General features: G+C 38.9%; 1 protein-coding gene across 5 annotated transcripts in view; it reads right to left on the bottom strand.

The window, feature by feature from the left end:
- The window catches only part of DAB1 (DAB adaptor protein 1), a 1,141,681-nt gene that overhangs the window by 594,424 nt on the left and 528,991 nt on the right, over positions 1 to 18,266 (bottom strand). For all 5 annotated transcript variants that reach the window (XM_032302343.1, XM_032302347.1, XM_032302348.1 and 2 more), the window contains one exon: positions 7,539 to 7,612. The gene's annotated coding sequence lies outside the window, so the exon portion shown is untranslated. The remainder of the gene's footprint in view (positions 1 to 7,538; positions 7,613 to 18,266) is intronic.

Below are 18,266 nucleotides of genomic sequence, written 5' to 3'. Positions count from 1 at the left end.
AAATGGAGGCTCTCACTGCTAGGATAAATGAGGCAGAAGAAAGAATTAGTGATATAGAAGACCAAATGACAGAGAATAAAGAAGCTGAGCAAAAGAGGGACAAACAGCTACTGGACCACGAGGGGAGAATTCGAGAGATAAGTGACACCATAAGACGAAACAATATTAGAATAATTGGGATTCCAGAAGAAGAAGAAAGAGAGAAGGGAGCAGAAGGTATACTGGAGAGAATTATTGGGGAGAATTTCCCCAATATGGCAAAGGGAACGAGCATCAAAATTCAGGAGGTTCAGAGAACGCCCCTCAAAATCAATAGGAATAGGCCCACACCCCGTCACCTAATAGTAAAATTTACAAGTCTCAGTGACAAAGAGAAAATCCTGAAAGCAGCCCGGGAAAAGAAGTCTGTAACATACAATGGTAAAAATATTAGATTGGCAGCTGACTTATCCACAGAGACCTGGCAGGCCAGAAAGAGCTGGCATGATATTTTCAGAGCACTAAACGAGAAAAACATGCAGCCAAGAATACTATATCCAGCTAGGCTATCATTGAAAATAGAAGGAGAGATTAAAAGCTTCCAGGACAAACAAAAACTGAAAGAATTTGCAAATACCAAACCAGCTCTACAGGAAATATTGAAAGGGGTCCTCTAAGCAAAGAGAGAGCCTACAAGTGGTAGATCAGAAAGTAACAGAGACCATATACAGTAACAGTCAACTTACAGGCAATACAATGGCACTAAATTCATATCTCTCAATAGTTACCCTGAATGTTAATGGGCTAAATGCCCCTGTCAAAAGACACAGGGTATCAGAATGGATAAAAAAACAAAACCCATCTATATGTTGCCTCCAAGAAACTCATTTTAAGCCCGAAGACACCTCCAGATTTAAAGTGAGGGGGTGGAAAAGAATTTACCATGCTAATGGACATCAGAAGAAAGCAGGAGTGGCAATCCTTATATCAGATCAATTAGATTTTAAGCCAAAGACTATAATAAGAGATGAGGAAGGACACTATATCATACTCAAAGGGTCTGTCCAACAAGAAGATTTAACAATTTTAAATATCTATGCCCCCAACGTGGGAGCAGCCAACTATATAAACCAATTAATAACAAAATCAAAGAAACACATCAACAATAATACAATAATAGTAGGGGACTTTAACACTCCCCTCACTGAAATGGACAGATCATCCAAGCAAAAGATCAGCAAGGAAATAAAGGCCTTAAACGACACACTGGACCAGATGGACATCACAGATATATTCAGAATATTTCATCCCAAAGCAACAGAATACACATTCTTCTCTAGTGCACATGGAACATTCTCCAGAATAGATCACATCCTCGGTCCTAAATCAGGACTCAACCGGTATCAAAAGATTGGGATCATTCCCTGCATATTTTCAGACCACAATGCTCTAAAGCTAGAACTCAACCACAAAAGGAAGTTTGGAAAGAACCCAAACACATGGAGACTAAACAGCATCCTTCTAAAGAATGAATGGGTCAACCGGGAAATTAAAGAAGAATTGAAAAAAATCATGGAAACAAATGATAATGAAAATACAACGGTTCAAAATCTGTGGGACACAACAAAGGCAGTCCTAAGAGGAAAATATATAGCGGTACAAGCCTTTCTCAAGAAACAAGAAAGGTCTCAGGTACACAACCTAACCCTACACTTAAAGGAGCTGGAGAAAGAACAAGAAAGAAACCCTAAGCCCAGCAGGAGAAGAGAAATCATAAAGATCAGAGCAGAAATCAATGAAATAGAAACCAAAAAAACAATAGAACAAATCAACGAAACTAGGAGCTGGTTCTTTGAAAGAATTAATAAAATTGATAAACCCCTGGCCCGACTCATCAAAAAGAAAAGAGAAAGGACCCAAATAAATAAAATCATGAATGAAAGAGGAGAGATCACAACTAACACCAAAGAAATACAAACTATTATAAGAACATACTATGAGCAACTCTACGCCAATAAATTTGACAATCTGGAAGAAATGGATGCATTCCTAGAAACATATAAACTACCACAACTGAACCAGGAAGAAATAGAAAGCCTGAACAGACCCATAACCAGTAAGGAGATTGAAACAGTCATTAAAAATCTCCAAACAAACAAAAGCCCAGGGCCAGACGGCTTCCCGGGGGAATTCTACCAAACATTTAAAGAAGAACTAATTCCTATTCTCCTGAAACTGTTCCAAAAAATAGAAATGGAAGGAAAACTTCCAAACTCATTTTATGAGGCCAGCATCACCTTGATCCTAAAACCAGACAAGGATCCCACCAAAAAAGAGAGCTATAGACCGATATCCTTGATGAACACAGATGCGAAAATACTCAACAAAATACTAGCCAATAGGATTCAACAGTACATTAAAAAGATTATTCACCACGACCAAGTGGGATTTATTCCAGGGCTGCAAGGTTGGTTCAACATCCGCAAATCAGTCAATGTGATACAACACATCAATAAAAGAAAGAACAAGAACCATATGATACTCTCAATAGATGCTGAAAAAGCATTTGATAAAGTACAGCATCCCTTCCTGATCAAAACTCTTCAAAGTGTAGGGATAGAGGGCACATACCTCAATATCATCAAAGCCATCTATGAAAAACCCACCGCAAATATCATTCTCAATGGAGAAAAACTGAAAGCTTTTCCGCTAAGGTCAGGAACACGGCAGGGATGTCCATTATCACCACTGCTATTCAACATAGTACTAGAAATCCTAGCCTCAGCAATCAGACAACAAAAGGAAATTAAAGGCATCCAAATCGGCAAAGAAGAAGTCAAATTATCACTCTTCGCAGATGATATGATACTATATGTGGAAAACCCAAAAGACTCCACTCCAAAACTGCTAGAACTTATACAGGAATTCAGTAAAGTGTCAGGATATAAAATCAATGCACAGAAATCAGTTGCATTTCTCTACACCAACAGCAAGACAGAAGAAAGAGAAATTAAGGAGTCAATCCCGTTTACAATTGCACCCAAAACCATAAGATACCTAGGAATAAACCTAACCAAAGAGACACAGAATCTATACTCAGAAAACTATAAAGTACTCATGAAAGAAATTGAGGAAGACACAAAGAAATGGAAAAATGTTCCATGCTCCTGGATTGGAAGAATAAATATTGTGAAAATGTCTATGCTACCTAAAGCAATCTACACATTTAATGCAATTCCTATCAAAGTACCATCCATCTTTTTCAAAGAAATGGAACAAATAATGCTAAAATTTATATGGAACCAGAAAAGACCTCGAATAGCCAAAGGGATATTGAAAAAGAAAGCCAACGTTGGTGGCATCACAATTCCGGACTTCAAGCTCTATTACAAAGCTGTCGTCATCAAGACAGCATGGTACTGGCACAAAAACAGACACATAGATCAATGGAACAGAATAGAGAGCCCAGAAATAGACCCTCAACACTATGGTCAACTAATCTTCGACAAAGCAGGAAAGAATGTCCAATGGAAAAAAGACAGCCTCTTCAATAAATGGTGCTGGGAAAATTGGACAGCCACATGCAGAAAAATGAAATTGGACCATTTCCTTACACCACACACAAAAATAGACTCAAAATGGATGAAGGACCTCAATGTGCGAAAGGAATCCATCAAAATCCTTGAGGAGAACACGGGCAGCAACCTCTTTGACCTCAACCGCAGCAACATCTTCCTAGGAACAACGCAAAAGGCAAGGGAAGCAAGGGCAAAAATGAACTATTGGGATTTCATCAAGATCAAAAGCTTTTGCACAGCAAAGGAAACAGTTAACAAAATCAAAAGACAACTGACAGAATGGGAGAAGATATTTGCAAACGACATATCAGATAAAGGACTAGTGTCCAGAATCTATAAAGAACTTAGCAAACTCAACACCCAAAGAACAAATAATCCAATCAAGAAATGGGCAGAGGACATGAACAGACATTTCTGCAAAGAAGACATCCAGATGGCCAACAGACACATGAAAAAGTGCTCCATATCACTCGGCATCAGGGAAATACAAATCAAAACCACAATGAGATATCACCTCACACCAGTCAGAATGGCTAAAATCAACAAGTCAGGAAATGACAGATGCTGGCGAGGATGCGGAGAAAGGGGAACCCTCCTACACTGTTGGTGGGAATGCAAGCTGGTGCAGCCACTCTGGAAAACAGCATGGAGGTTCCTCAAAATGTTGAAAATAGAACTGCCCTATGACCCAGCAATTGCACTATTGGGTATTTACCCTAAGGATACAAACGTAGTGATCCAAAGGGGCACATGCACCCGAATGTTTATAGCAGCAATGTCCACAATAGCCAAACTATGGAAAGAACCTAGATGTCCATCAACAGATGAATGGATCAAGAAGATGTGGTATATATACACAATGGAATACTATGCAGCCATCAAAAGAAATGAAATCTTGCCATTTGCGACAACATGGATGGAACTAGAGCGTATCATGCTTAGCGAAATAAGTCAAGCAGAGAAAGACAACTATCATATGATCTCCCTGATATGAGGAAGTGGTGATGCAACATGGGGGCTTAAGTGGGTAGGAGAAGAATCAATGAAACAAGATGGGATTGGGAGGGAGACAAACCATAAGTGACTTTTAATCTCACAAAACAAACTGAGGGTTGCTGGGGGGAGGGGGTTTGGGAGAAGGGGGTGGGATTATGGACATTGGGGAGGGTATGTGCTTTGGTGAGTGCTGTGAAGTGTGTAAACCTGGTGATTCACAGACCTGTACCCCTGGGGATAGAGTATTATGCCTCCATCAGAAAGGATGAATACCCAACTTTTGTAGCAACATGGACGGGACTGGAAGAGATTATGCTGAGTGAAATAAGTCAAGCAGAGAGAGTCAACTATCATATGGTTTCACTTATTTGTGGAGCATAACAAATAGCATGGAGGACATGGGGACTTAGAGTGGAGAAGGGAGTTGGGGGAAATTGGAAGGGGAGGTGAACCATGAGAGACTATGGACTCTGAAAAACAATCTGAGGGTTTTGAAGGGACGGGGGGTGGGAGGTTGGGGTATCAGGTGGTGGGTATTATAGAGGGCACGGATTGCATGGAGCACGGGGTGTGGTGCAAAAATAATGAATAATGTTATGCTGGAATTAAAAAACTATAAAATTTAAAAAAAATAAAAAAAAAATAAAAAAAAAAAATAAAAAAATCCTCTGTTCTTCTCTATCTCCACTGACCCTGCCCTCGTTTATCTTCTCATCATCTCCTCCTAGGAATAGATGAATAATCTTCAAACATCTCTTCTACTACCTTCGATGCATGATTTGTCTTTGCTTCAAAGGGACAGGACTTTCTTGAACTGGAGACATGGTACTTAGGACTGCTCCCGGAGGTGAACATCCAGGCCTCCAACTCCCTCCAAAGCATGCTTCACTTTTTTTTTTTTTTTTTTAACACCATGTGAACATTTTTTTCCCAAAGTAGTGCTTTCTTCTTTGGCCTGTTGATTCACCCTCCCCACATGAACAAGCCAGAAAGAATCCTACAGAGCCCTTCAACTTTGACCCACAAAGGAACAGAGATCACTGAGCAGCCCCAGTGTTTAAAATGCAAGGACTTTTAAAACAACAAAACATACCAATAGGTGATATGGCCACCGCCCACCTATGTATTTCCACCCTTCAAAGCTCTTTTGGATACACGGTCCTTAACGATCACAGAAGATGGACAGTATTGTTCCCATTATATAAATAATACAACAGAGGCTTGGAGCATTATGGCGGCTTGGGCTACCTCTCACAGCTGGTTAGTAGCAGAGTTCAAGAATAAAATCTTGAATTTCCAGTCTAGGTAAGGCGCACATCTGAGAAAGCTTTTACTCCATTATTCCGAGTGTTTACTGATTTTAAACTTTTACGTCATCACATATCTATATATTTTCAACCTCTGTCTATAGACAGAATGCATTAGAGAGACTTATTACACAGGCAATCTAGAAAAGATGACTGTTTTCAGAAGCTACTGCTCCCCAGTCCTCCTTAGGTAGAAAACCTTAATTTGTCTTTCCAAATTCACTCCACCTCAGAGAATAGCTTTGTGGATGGAAAAGCAATAATAAAAGACCAAACTCTGTCCAGCTGCAAATGATCAGCCTCTTCTCTCCATTGCGGTAAATTACAGGCTTCCCTCAGGTCCGCGGCTGCTTACGTGCCTGGTGAGCTAGTCTGTATAACCCGGCCAGATAGAGGGGAGAGTGCACCCCCCCTCCCCAATCCCAGCCCCTATTTCTCATTTAACTCTACTCATTAGAGGAGGCTGGGGCGCAAGCCAGGTTAACATGTCAATAAGTCACCAAGGAAATGCAAAAATTGACAGCTGAGGAATCCCAGCTCCCAGCCTTCTCCACTACAGAAACCCTGGCGGAACAGGTTTCTCAGCCTCCTTGCCAGGTCACTTAAATGAGTAGTGACATTTGAGTCCCGGAGAGTAATTAATTTCCTCTGTCTCCAATAGCACCTCATATTTTTAATGAATTTTTACAAGTCTCAGATCCTCCTGCCTTCCAGCTCCCTCCCGAGTCCCGTTGTTCCCCAAGGTCCCATAACGAATAGCTCCCACTTCTATTTGCCTTGCAAACTCACATAAACTGGAAATGATAAATACATTATCTGGGCTTTTTAACGGACCATTGTTTAATTTTCTATGCTTGTCTGGTTGGAGAAGAGATGAATATTACCTTGCGGAGAATAAGATTTCTATTCTATTTAAGGGGGGCTGAGGGGTAATCTATGGCAGGAAAGCAACACTCTGTTCATCCTAATAGGCAGTGCTAATTAAAAGTGGTCAGAAGGGACATCAATCTACCCAGTCTGTGACTCATTCAGCATTATCCCTGGTAAACAAGAAATAGATACTGCAATGAATGCTTCTAATTTGTCAAAGGAATAGGCATTTTCAATTGTGCCTTCTTGGCTCCCGGTATGAAGTAGAGATTTCAGTGTCGCCATCATTTAAAAGTTTAGGACCTCAAAATAATAATACTTGTTCCTTAAGCTTGTAAATCTCCAAGTCTGTTTTCTGCGTAGAAACATTTATCTTACACGGTTTGACTTCAGTTTCAACAACTGAGAACGGTTCCTTCTGTTGATAAATATATTAAAACAGAGGGCATTTGAGGAGAGCTAATATGGTTGTGCTTAAAATCAAACCAATTTGAGACCACCTACTGGGAGAGCCAGAAAATCCAGACAGGAAAACTTGAAACTCCTAATGACGCTTACTAGGTGCTTAAAGAAAAGAAGAAAGGGAATCAATATTCCCTTTCTCTAACTGCAAACACAAAGTAGGCAGGAGAAGAGCCATCCTAAGCAGCTACTCCCAAAGGTGCCATGAACACTCCAGGGGGTTTTAAGGAGGAACACAAAACACAAAAGCCATCACTTGGACTCAGAGACATCTGTGAGTCATCTTCCCAGAGAGGAAGATTTTCCTAATAACCAGCAAGTCGACCAGCCTCAAATATTTATTTACCTTTGTGTTGTGCAAAAGAGTCGCTCAATCATGAAGACTTACAGCCAGGGTTCACCACCATGTCTTGCTGGATGCTGAAAAAGAATAAAACAAGATGTTTAAGAAAGTAAACAATTATTTAATGGGCTTGCTTTCCTTCCCTCCCTTTCACTCAAGAAGCATTTACTAACTGCTTACCACATACCAGGCACTGGATATACAACGGTGGGTAAAACAAAGGCACCACCACTAACAAAGGAAATCAACAAAGACAGCCCATTTTAAGTGCTCCGCAAGAGGCAGGTACAGAATGCCTCTTGAAGGATCAGGATATATGTGTGTGTCTGTGGGTATCTCTTCCTCAGGAACATGTGTGTATACACTCACATGCATATCTACACATACGCAGAAGTGTGTAGGAATTTTTAAAAACATTATTTATTTATTTATTTGAGAGAGAGAGAGAGCACGAGAAGGGGGAGGGCCAGAGGGAGAAGCAGACTCTGATGCTGGGCTCGATCCTGGGACTCTGCGATAATAACCTGAGCTGAAGGTAGCTGCTCAACCGACTAAGCCACCCTGTCGCCCTATGTGCAGGAACTTTTTAAAGACTGTATTTATTTATTTGACAGAGAGAGAGAGAGAGAGAGATCACAAGTAGGCAGAGAGGCAGGTAGAGGGGAAGGGAGAAGCAGGCTCCCTGCTGAGCAGAGAGCTGGATGCAGGGCTCTATCCCAGGACCCTGAGATCATGATCTGAACCGAAGGCAGAGGCTTAACCCACTGAGCCACCCAGGTGCCCCCCTTTGTGTAGGAATTTTTAAAGAACTTCTCTAATTTGTAATTCATCTGACTCCCTTAAAGGCTTAGGCTTTTGCCTTGAGATCAGTAAAGAAGAGGGTACTGGAGAAAATGTCAAGAGTCTTAAAAGCGATCATACCCTTTCATCTGTAATTTACCTTCAGGATTCCTCTCAAGGAAATAATCATTTATGCAGGCCAATATTTATGCACAGAGATTATCAACACAATGTTATGTATAAGAGGGAAATAACTGATACGGGAATGATAAAGTGAATGTTAGTATTTCTACATGGAAGAATATTATACACGTATAAAAATAATTTTTATAATTTTCAGGATATGAGAAAATATGTGTAATATAAGATTACTAAATTTGAATGCATCCATGTAGAAATTGGTCTTAAAAAATATACCAGCTCTTTAACAGTGACTATAGGTTATTTTTCCCTTGTTTTTATGCTTTCCAAGTTTTCTACAAAGATCATGCTTTATTTTCTATACAGTAAATAAATGTACAGATAGAAGTTTCAGGTGCAACATTGCCATTTCTGTGTCACTTCTGCATCCCCCTATTAAATGGCAGACTCCATGCTCTCCAGCACCAATTCCAATCTGCAGGTCACACTGTACTGGGATTGCCATTTCTACCTCTGGCTCTCTCTAGTCTTAGTAACCCTTATTTCCTAGGAACGTAGCCCAGAGATGAGTTCATGATCAGCACTTAACGTTTGCTGCATAAAAGAATGAATGAATGATGAATGAATGAATGAATGAAGACTTAATAAATGGAACTGACTTGACGAAAATTACATTAAGAAAAGTGTTCATTCAAAATAATTGGTGACAATAAAAGTTAAATTCCATTTGGATTCACAGAAGGTAGAAGAAGATGGAAAGCAGAGAGAGAATCATTTTTCAAGGGAAGACAGTGAAACTAAAAAAAAAAAAAAAAAAAAAAGAGGGAGAAAGAGAAACTCAACATAATGGAATATCACAGCCTACTGATCTTCCAATATATTCCAAGACCAAAAATCTGCTTAAGGCAGGAATATTTATCTAGTAATAACATCCCATTATGGCAGATATTTTACATGTTTGGGCTTACATATACATACTCCAAGAAGATACTTCTTATTAGTTTTAATTAGCAATGGCTGGTTGACTCAATATTCAAAGAAAAGAAAAGCTAAAGAATAGATTACTGTAGATAGATTACAAATTCAACTTAGCTTACTCATAAAACTAGTAAAATAGACCCAGGAAATTAAGTTACAGTAATATTTTTCTGGAGGTGGATCTGGTTTGAATCTCATCTCTCTTTTAAGAGATGGAAAATCTTGGGCAAGTTATTTGACCTCTGTCAGGCTTAGTTTTCTTACATATAAAATGGGATAATAACAACACCAACCTGGTAGGATTATTATCTGAAACAAATAAATTGAGAGGAAAGCATGGCTTTCAAAGTAGACTTCAAGCTCATGCTTTTTTACATCACAAACTGGAGCTCATAATATAGATCAGCCTTCTGTCTTATTATGTGCCTTGGCGTATGTTGAACACCGCACAGATATGACCTCATTTCATCCTCAGAATAGTTGTTATGAGGAGATACTATTTTTCTGCTTTATAATTGTTTTTATTTCTCTAATGTTGGTAGTACTGTCCCCTCTTTCATTTCTGATTTTGGTTATTTGAGTCTTCTCTTTTTTCTTAATCAATCTAGCTAGAAGTTTGCAAGTTTTGTTGATCTTTTTGAAGGCCAACTCTTGGTATTGTTGATTTCCTCTATATTTCAAAACTTTAAATTCAATTAGTCAACATACAATAGTACATAATTAGTTTCAGATGCAGAGTTCAGTAATTGGTCAGTTGCAGATAACACCTGGTACTCATCCTGTCACGTGCCTTCTTTAATGCCCATTACCCAATTACCCTATTCTCCCTCCCACCCCCGTCCAACAACGCTCAGTTTGTTTCCTAGCGTTAAGTCTCTCATGGTTTGTCTCCATGTCTGGAAAGATTTCCTCTATTTTATCTCATTTTTCCATTTTGAAGATGAGAAAACTGATGCCCAATTTTTTTTTTTTTTTAACATTCCATTCATTTATTTGACACAGAGATCACAAGTAGGCAGAGAGGCAGAGAGAGAGAGAGAGAGAGGAGGAGGAGGAAACAGGCTCCCTGCTGAGCAGAGAGCCCGATGCGGGGCTTGATCCCAGGACCCTGAGATCATGACCTGAGCAGAAGGCAGAGGCTTAACCCACTGAGCCACCCAGGTGCCCCCTGATGCCCAATTTTAAATAGTTATTAAGTATGAGAGTCAAGATTCAAACCTCAAACATCAGGTTCCAAGCCTAATCTCATGAAGTGTTATGAGAAGAAGGTACTGAATCTGGGTTTGCATCCAGTCATGATTAGCGACAAAATTCAGTTTACAATTTTGCGATGTCACACCGTATTATTTGATATGCTATGGCTTGAACTTTATTCCCTGCCAGTCACACTTAAGTACCCTCCTATTTCTTTTCTTATTAACTATTTCAAGCATGAAGTTGAGTATAGACACAATTATAACCAAAACTTACGTAGAGTCACCCAGCCTTATGAGATATTGCCATTCTGTCATATTTGCTTCAGATATTTTCTTTTAAAAATAAACACTATAAATATAAGCAAGTTATCCCACGAATTCCTTCCTAATTCCACAAAAATAACTCAGGCCTAAATTTCCATGTACGTTTTTCTGTTTCTAATACATGCTTGCATCCACAAAAAACATGTAGCAGTGTTTTGCACGTTTTAAAACTTTAAATGCTTTCCCACTGTGGACATCCATCTGAACCTTGCTTATTTTCTTAAATATGCTTTAAAGATTTTGCTGCTTTGATAGAAGTGGGTTCTTTCATTTTAACATTTAGATAGTATTTTATATGTTTATATTCTGACTTATTCATAGGGATGAACACTTGGGCTGTTTCCAAGATGTGTAAAAAGGAGTAATGCTGCAGCGGACATTGCTAAAGTTACTGGACGCATATATGTGAGATTTCTCTGTGGTGTAGGCATCTTCAGAGTTCTCAGATGTAACACGTGACTCTACAAAGTGGCAGTAGCACTTCATACAAATGAGTTCATAGCATCACCAACACTTGCTATTGCCAGGCTTTTAATTTTTTCCAAAATGATGGATATAAAATGCCTTATATTTTAGCATGGATTTCTCTAATTACTAGTGGAGATTGAACATTCTTGCATTGTTTTTAATTTATATTTTTCTATTAGGTTTCTTCTGCTGCTTTTATATATGCCCATGTTTTTCTATTGAGTTGTTAGAGGAGGGAGACCATGCACCCTAAGCAAAGAGAAGCTGAATGCCTAGTGTGTCATATGCTCATATGTGTCGTGGACATAGCAGAAGCAGAGGGGGTCCTAAAGAGGGCTGAGGTGGGACCTCAAGTTCAAACAAGGTAGTTAGGGGAAGACTTTACTCAGAAGGTGACATTTATTGAAGTCCTAAAATTGGTATGGGCCCTGTCAACTGTGATGCATCTGTCCATTTGCCCATCCATACACACACACACACACACACACACACACACACACACATATATAATGGATATATATACACACACATATACATATATAATTTCATTATTATTCATAAATATTTGCTGAGACCCTAATTGTACCAAATACTGCTTGATCATTGGAGATTTAATAACAAACTAAACAGATATCCCTGCCCTCATGAGCTTACATTTCAGGAAACAGAGACACTAAACAAAGCAATAAAGTATGCCAGGTGGTAAGTGCCATGAGGAAACACAAAATTAGGGAAAGACCATCCAGCGTGTGTTAATACCTGATTTAATACACAAACTGAAAAATCTAAAGGAACAATAACAAGAAAAAACCCTACTTCTTTTAAATATATCAGAAATCTAGACTTTGCAAAAAAAAAATATACTCATAGTTAGATCTAGCAATAGTTTACAACTTTTGGTGAAGAACCTCTACCCCTGAGGAATGCTGTATAAAACTGCAACTTGTCCTTGCCAGGCTTGACTACATAGGAAAGTCTATTTTAGTCACCTGGAAGGAACAGTATGGACCCACATGCATTCTGCCTGGTCCTTGACCAGAATGAGACTACGGTTTGTCAGCTGACAGTATGGAAGCTTGGAAAAGTTTCTACTTTTGGAGACTTGGGAATAAGCCCAGAGCTCCCAAACACAGCTCCCAGAAAAACACCACTGTTATACAAAATATGCACTATTTTTGCTACCTTCCTCAATTCCTGAAAGTCAATGGATAGTTGCTTTTTCAATTTCATTTGGCCTTTTTTTTTTTGGACAGTTTCTCCATCTTTGTCAGTTAATACCACTACTGTGTGAAACTGAGTATGTTTTCTGATTGACACAATTGGCCCTGTGTGACTCTGGACAAGTTATTTCATCTTTCTGAACTTCACTCTCCTCACTTTAAATGGGATGAGAAAACCTAATTGTAGGCTTGTTATGATCATTAAGTACTGTATGGAAAGACCTTAGTAGAGTAGCTGCTATGTGGTAGGCATGGGATGAATGGCAGGCCTTATCAGTAGAACTGTTATACAAATAATTCTAGGTATTTGCCAAAGATCTCTAAGGCGTGCCCATGTCCTGGTATCTGTGTGGGTCTAGAACCTCCGGCTCTCTGAGCACAGAGAAGGTAAATACGTAAATTAGGACCATCACCAACACATGAGAACTGATTGTGTCTCAGTGAGATCTGTCACATGTAAACAGCATCAACAAGTTAGGGTTACCTCATCTGCACAGTCCCCCAAAACTCTACAGCAGTTGAATCAAGGTAGCAGAGATAGATACAGTAATTTTATCTAGGATGAACGAACATGCTGGGGTCTGCTAATTTGCATATAGCCAATCATAGCAAAGGTAACACCCCTAAGGCGGCCAATCACAGTAAAGGGGTTCCCACTACAGAGTGAGAGGATCCTGAGCTTTCGTAACTCCCATTACAGGGTTCCACTTACCCTCCTTATTCCTAGAGTTCCAGCCAGTCTCTGGCTAGAGTTTTAGAAGTTGTTCTGACAAGAACCCTCATGCTAGATGCAGTCCACAGTGTCGATGTATAGCAGCATCCATACCCACAAGGCAACTAGTGGGCCAGCAGAGATATCACCTAAATGTTTAGGGTAAGGTGACCTTTTACCTCTACTCCAGATGAAACTGTTTCTCGGGTGCCTGTGATGTAATTAAGCACTAATAAGAAGGAAGGTTTAGTCAAGAGAGGTTACATACTTTTATGTTGGATGCTTCTTTGCTATATTAAGTAATTTTACAGTAAATATAAATAATTGAAAATGATGATCTCTCGTTGGGTTCTGCTTATTACATCAAAGACAACAGATGAATACAGCTGATAGGTCTTTGACCCCCAGCAGCTCTGACAGATTGACTCACCTATTCATTTATCTACTCATCCATTCATTCTCTCATTCAACAAATGTTTACTAACTGTGTTATACTTCATACCTGGGTTCTAGGCTCTGGTGATATAATGGTGCGTGCAGTCAGATGGGGACAGACAAGGAAATAATGACAAGAGACTATGACTGATTCTCAGATGAGAAAGTATTGGCCGTTGAAAGAGCACAGATGTGGGCTGTTGGAGAAGGATGTCCATGCACTTCACATTAAAGCCAGTTGAAAAACCAAACCAAACCACCCCCCCCCCAAAAAAAAACCCTTTAGTACTATCCTGTCCTATTTGTTCCAATGACTCTGGGTCTTCTGGCATCCCTCCCACCCTTGCCTGCATCTTACAATGTTCAGTGGCTATTGTCTATATCAGTCTTCCTGTCTGACTCCTTGCTTTATTTACTCTGGGTCTTGATGGACTATGGGCCTTCTCAACTGTGACTTGCAACACTGTTGCACACATTGCTTTCTCCCATTCTCTAGAAATTCACATTCTGGGCAGTTCAGGTAATCCGCTGGCTCAGCTCTCTGCGGGGCCCACACTCACCCCTTTTGGCCTACTAAAGCAGCCTGTCTCTGGAATAAGTTCTGGGGAGGCCCCCATGCGAAAATTCCTTTCCTTATGATCCGACATCTCCACATGTCCCTGGAGACACCAGTCCCCAGCCTGGGGCTGATGGCCATGTGTGTCTGATGGCTACAGTGAAGGGCAGCAGGGCAGAAAGTGGATATGCTGACACCACAGTGGGACAAGATTGCTCCGACGTTGTAAAGCACCCTTGGCAGAGAGCACCAGTAAATTGTCCCACTAATTAGTGGGTTATTTCATCTGAGAGATCAAATACATAAATAAAATTAATAAACCCTGCAAAAAAGTGCATCACTGGAAATAAAAGTATTTCTCAGGTCATTGCCTTAAACACAGACATTACATGCTAGAATAATGTTAACACAAGATAGGCAAATCACGCTGCCTTGCAGGCAGGAACATACCAGTGGCAGCTAGAAGTAGGGGAAAGGGTGGGTGGAGAGCCTTGGGGCGGGTCAGAAAACCTGGATGGTGTTCTCTACTCTGGCCCCACCTATGGTGTGACCTTGACCAAGTCCATTCCTGCCAACCCCCACTAATGAGCTCATTTACTTGTGAGTAAAATAAGGGGTTGGACGGTTTCTGAGGTTTATTCCAGCTATGACATTTTATGATTATGGGAATCAAGTGAAAAGACCTGGGTTATTCTGAACTGAGTCAATCAAGAATGCATCACGAAAATGAAATAAGAACCCACTGTAATATGGATTTGAGAACTTGGAGGAAACTTAGATAACGTTTACCCTAACATTCTCCTTATAAATAAAGGGAGAAAGGTAGAGAGCTTGCATTCACTGAGAACCTCTTATAGACCAAAACAACAAAACAAAACCAAAAAACTATGCTAAGGATATTCATACACCCACCCCAAGAAACTTAAGCTCAGAGAATAAAACGTGGCCAAATCCACACAGAAAAGACCAAATAAGGTCTCCTACTCCCCAGACAAAAACTTTTCTATTGAACCCTATTTGACTCCCCAGTCTCTTACTGGGACCCCAGGACAGGTTGCTCAACGCCTAACAACTCACTGGACTCTTAAGAGACACCATGGGTGGTGGGCCTTGTGTAGTCATTCTTGATCATTATATTGACATTCCAAATTCTGTTTTTCCTCTGTCAATATTGTAACATCACTCTGCTATTTAGACTGTCATATTTGATACTGAATTCAGCTTTCCTAAGTATCCAAAGAAAATATTGTTATATTTTTGAATAGATTTTCAGAAAGAAGAGGGACTTGTCCAAAGGCTCATGCTATTAAGAGGTCAAAATGGAATGCAAAAGATGTCTGACCTCAGATCATTAATTTTTTCTACTAAACATCAGTAACCTGAACATTGATGACTCATTTTTTTCTGATCTCACTATACTGTATGATACCCTACTTCGTTAATTACATATTTTAAATTATCTATGGTAATGAGAGTCAAATATCTTTCCCTCCCAATATTTTCTACCATATGGTTTTTAGAAACCACAACCCATTATTCATTGTTGAATAAAAAGCATATTAAGACATATCTCAGAATGTATAAGCAATCGCTGCTGGGGTTAATTTATATTATTTTATTGTATACATGTGATTAATCCTCATTAATATGAAATTCTCCTTTGTTGGGGCGCTATGTACAATTTTAACTGGCTAATTAAAATAAACAAGAACTGAGAGAGAGAGCAAAGGCTGGAACCAGAACTTGTGTGCAATTCTCAAAGGTCAATTTTTAATATAAATGTAAATGCCAGTGTAAGTTGGTAGGATGTGGGGGGAGTAAAATCCATGAAGTATTAGAGTCCACAAAGAGGCCACACAGAGTAGTGAAAACTGTACTCCTCCCAAGGGAGAGACTTATCAGTCAGCAACTTCTGTGTGAATTCGAAGAAGCCCCTCGACCATTCTGAAGCTCTGTTCCCTCTTCCAAAAAATGAGGCTGTTCTGGGATTAAATGAAAGAATGATGGCAGCAAGAGTGTGGCACGTGTAAGCATTTGGGAGATCTGCTATTAAGCCCCCGAGTCAGTGCCTCCACACCTTTAGTTGATCTGAAAAATGTGGTTTTGTGAGAGCAAAGACAAGTTGACGGAAACAAAGCAAAAAGTTGATTTTTGTAAAACTAAATTTTCTCTAGTATCTATAGGAAAGGAACCATACATGATGGATTCAACTAACTTTAAGACTTACAAATTGTGAGCTATCTGCTCTAGAAATTTGGGCTCTTGGCACGTTGTAGATATATTTCTCTTTCTTTCCCAATACATGCATAGCTAGGTAAATTGCTCCTTTTAAATTATTTCAAGTACTATGCAAGCATTTATAACTTTAAGACAAAATAAATCCTATGCCATGAACAGAAGAGCAATATGGCAATGTATAACAAAGCCTTAAAATTTGGTTAAGCCTATGACCCACTTTAGAAATTCATCCTAAATAATTATGGGTATGTGTAAAGATTTGGCCATAAAGATATCCATGGATCTTTATAACAGTGAAATATTAGAAATAAAGAGATTTGACAACAGTAGTGATCTGAATAAATTTTGATCTAGTCATGTTATGAAGCCATTAAAATGATAATGAAGAGGAATATTCATGACCTTAAAATAAATTTTTAACAGTTTAATGTGGAAAAAATAGGACAGTAGGATGTACAATATGAGACTACTTTTGTAAAAAGTATTTAAGTGTATAAGAAGACAGAAGAAAATGCCCCAAATGTAAAGAATGATTATTATAAGCATGTGGGGGAATTTTATTTTCTTCTTCTTGCTTATTTGTATTTCCTAAAATATCTACTATAAATTTATTTATTTATTTACTTATTTATTTAACACAGAGAGAGAGATTGAGATTGAGTGCGAGCAGGGGGAGGGGCAGAAGGAGAGGGAGAATTTTAGGCAGACTTAGCTGAGCACAGAGCCAAATGCAGGGCTTGATCTTAGAACCCTGAGATCATGACCTGAGTCTGTATCAAGAGCTGGATGCTTAACTAACTGAGTGACCTAGGCACCCCATTTATTTTTATTTTAGAAGGTACTGATCCTCTGAAATGTATATTAAAATCATGCTATAAACAGCATGAAAACGCAAAAAAAATTCTGTTAAACCATATCTGTATAGAAATTTTTGATAAATGCAATATGTTTATTCTACAAAAGTTAAACAAATTGATAAGAAGACTATTTTGATTAATAAGTAAGAAAAGGACATGAATAATAAAATTAATACAATGAACAAACAGGTAGATGGAAATACTCAAGTTTAGAAGCAATCAGACACATGCAAATTAATAAAATTTGGTGGCTTTGAAAAACATTAGCATAGTTATACAAAAAGAGACAAAAAGACAGCCATTTAATAATTAATGCTAGTAGGGAGATAGATGTTTGCATACATTATAGGTAGAAACTTAAAATGTTATAATATAATGTTATTTTTGACTGACTAAATGATCCCACTTTTGGGAATTTGGGAGAGATTCCACTTTGGGGAATGATTTAGAAATCACTCTAAATACGGAATCTATATTATGAACAAAAATGTTCAGTGTAGCATTATTTGTGACAGGATAATTGGGAAAAATGCCTATCAGTGGGAGAGATAGCAACATTTTCATTACTAAATAGCATATAGCTATTAAAGCACTATTTAAAATGCTACGTAGTAAAATGTAAATGGTTTGTCAAGTGAGAAAGAATGATTCACAATAAATATGTGTGCGCACACTCACATACACACATTCACTCGTTCACATACAGAAAGAGATGGCAAGAAAATATGCCAAGAATTTTTAAAGGTACTATCTTTGGGTTACAGAATTACACTTTTCCTTTTTTCCTTCTTTGTGACTGTGTGCGTGTGTGCGTGTGTGTGTGTGT

Source organism: Mustela erminea, chromosome 10 (genome assembly GCF_009829155.1).
Source record: "Mustela erminea isolate mMusErm1 chromosome 10, mMusErm1.Pri, whole genome shotgun sequence".
In the NCBI taxonomy this organism is placed as follows: Eukaryota; Metazoa; Chordata; class Mammalia; order Carnivora; family Mustelidae; genus Mustela; species Mustela erminea.
The sequence above is the reverse complement of the archived record's forward strand: the minus strand, read 5'-3'. Positions and strand labels throughout refer to the sequence as shown.